Source organism: Hetaerina americana, unplaced genomic scaffold (genome assembly GCF_022747635.1).
Source record: "Hetaerina americana unplaced genomic scaffold, ioHetAmer1.1.p SCAF_127, whole genome shotgun sequence".
In the NCBI taxonomy this organism is placed as follows: Eukaryota; Metazoa; Arthropoda; class Insecta; order Odonata; family Calopterygidae; genus Hetaerina; species Hetaerina americana.
The window spans coordinates 830,036-833,118 of NW_027286370.1; positions in this window are offsets into that span (position 1 = coordinate 830,036).

A 3,083-nucleotide genomic window follows, 5' to 3' on the forward strand; every position below is an offset into this window, starting at 1 on the left:
GGAATGCGTGAACTTCGCTGAAAATCCAATTCGCGCCAATCCCATGGTTTCGTTAGCTTTCAAGACATCGAAGGCCAGATTAGTCCGAGCCATTGCAAACGTGTCCACTTTCATCGATTTCCCTCCCGGGTACAAAGCGACGAACGGATTGACCATAAATAACTGACTGTTTGAGGGAGATTTGCGATGATTTCGGCGTTTCACGCCCTTCCAGCGTCGAAGCGCAGTTTTCGCACGTTCACGTACATATGGGTGCAAATGCTTCCGTGTGGCTGCCATGCCGAACGTTCAAGGTCGTTTTGCTATCTTCCCCCACTCGCTCCTTCTCTGTCGACCACCTGAAGCTTGCATTTCTTGGCCACGAAGGGCGTTATCCCCCGAGACTCGCTAACCGGAATCCTAATCAGAAACAACGACCGAGGGTACCCTAGGAGCAAGGGGCGAGAAGACCTTCGTGCTGGAATGCGGAGACGGGGTCACCACTGGATGTGTCAGATGATGCATTTCTTCGTTCATTTTTCATTCGATTTCCTCTTTTGCTCGTGCGCTGCCTCAATAAAAAAAATCGTAGGCCGTGCTTTGCGTGAAAGGAGGATGTTCACGGGAGAAAAGTCGAAAGTCGCACCTCCAATTACTGGCGGTTTGCCACTGGTTAAAGAAGATAAAATGTGCAGGTATGGCAGATAAGTTGAACCGTGCTTCGTTTTTCTTTGTTCTTTAAGGAAGTAGAGCTCTTTTCTAATAGTTACCCGTGTTTTTCGATATTCATATTCTTCTCCAGTCCTCTCATCGTTTCTGCGTACAGAATTTTAGTGTTTATTTTATTCTTTAGGATATCTCGTGAGTCATTTTTGTCATTCTTCCAAATATATAATCGTTTTTGTGTTTGCTCGCGTGATTTAATGACAAAGGCTTTAACGGTACGAGTGGAATATTCAATTTTACACGTTCAATCAGTGACACGGAGGAATAAGAATGATATATCCATGTGTAAAATAAATATCATTCACTGATAAAGTGAACAATTTCAAATATTTGAATGCTTAATTAATCATGAGGAAACGAAGGTAATGAGATTCTGAAGAAATAGGAAGGCTAGGATAGACATTAAAGTTTGGGAACATTCACTAGAACAGGTAGAAAAATCGACCTGTTTAGGGAGTGATTTAGGCGTAGTATCAAAGTAGTAATGGCATTAAAAGAAATTATGTAGGTAAGAAAGCTTTTAAAAAGAAGCGAGAGATGATGAGAAATACTTTAAGTTAAAGTGTAAAAAACTTTTATATGTATCGAAGTTTTGTATGACTCGGAAATATAGTCGTTGATGCAAGAGAGTAAACGTAGATTGGACGCTTTTGAGATGAGGGTTTGGGGGAGAATAGAGAAAATGAAATGCATGGAATGTAAAACAAACGATGAATTTCTAAGTATAATAGGGAAAGGGAAAAGTTTGCCTGGAGAAATTCTAAAAATGAAGGGCAAGTGGATACAGGAGATAACGAGAGGCAAGAAGATGCTGAAGAGGGTAATAGAAGGAATAATGCTGGGAAAGCATGTTAGTGGGTTCTGCATTTTCTTTAATATACCCATCTTTTTCACAGTTCTGCCACATAATTTGAATTTATGCATCCTGTTATTGAATATTGTTGCATGTAACTACCTTCTTTCGTGTGATTCACTTTTTTCGAGTGCATGGCTAATATTTGTGTAGTGATGACATGATTTGGATTGTGCATACATGGCTGGTGGCCGAACACACCTTGCCACACGCCCTTGCGGAGGCTTGCGGGTGTAATGTGTAAATGAGGTAAAAGTAAATCGTGTGAAACGGGAGGTGTTAAATTATACGAAAGGGCACATTGAGCATGTGTGGTAAATTGTGATCTCCAGCTTGTGGCATTCATGGAGTGCATTACAAAATTGAAAGATTTAAAACTTAAAATCCAGCGCTAATTTGTAATCCAACTCTTTTTATGTTCCGTACATTTTAATATCCTTGCCGTGGCTCAAGTTTTACATAATTCGTCAGGTTATGACAATGCACACCGGGTGTTTTCCGGGCGGTTGGTATTCAAGTGGTTTTTGAAGGCAAAAAACAAAGGAATTGATTCGACGAAGAACTTTTTTTTTGAATTTTAAAGTCCATTCCACGTTTTCGGGCAGGTTCTGGAGGGATGGGGACGCTAGTTATTTTTTGCGGTGAAAACAAGATCCAGGCGTTACCATGATGGCCGCGGTGGGTCGCTCGTATCTGTTGGCCTCACGCAGGACAACGCCGGGAGTCAATTGACCCCGAGGGAGCACTCCTGGTGAGAAATGGTTACCGGACAGGCATTTATGCTCATCCCATCCTATATTGTTATACACGACTCATTCCGAATTAATGGCAAACACCGTTCAAATTAAATTCTACTTGAACCTGATACCCAGCGAGGTTTATGAGTTCGTTCGATTTTCGGGATTGCCAATTCCGAATTTCCTCCCTCTGTGATTAAAGATACGTATTCATGTTCATTAGATTCGGAAATCTCACCCCCAACCTCCCTTGTGCGAACGTAAGAACTCAATTTTCTCTTGTTGCCCTTGTTCTTCTCGTGAATGTGTTGTTAAAATTATTGAAGATATTCTCATTTTAACTACCTCTGAGGAATCGAAGTGTTTTCGTATCACTACGAATTCATAGCGGAGGTATTAGATGATGAGCTTTTCAGATCTTATCTATTTTGGGATGGGTGAACGATTTAAATTCTATAACACAGCATTTTTGTCGTCGGGACGAGGAGACCGTGACAAATAAGTCATCGCAGAAGTAGCTTATCACAAGTAATCAGGATAATTAGAACGACTAAAACCGAAAATGGATCTATACCTCGTCTGCACGACACAATACCCCGCAGGCCGCAGCGTATGGTGTTAGGGCACTGGCCATTCATGCTCAAGTATTTGCACAAGCAAGCACCATACATATTATGCGCTTCAGACACGTACCATGACAGCGCCCCTGCTCACACATCGTTACTTGTGCGCGAATTTTTGGCCAAAAACAACACACCAATTATGCCTCAGCCACCTTATTCCCCAGA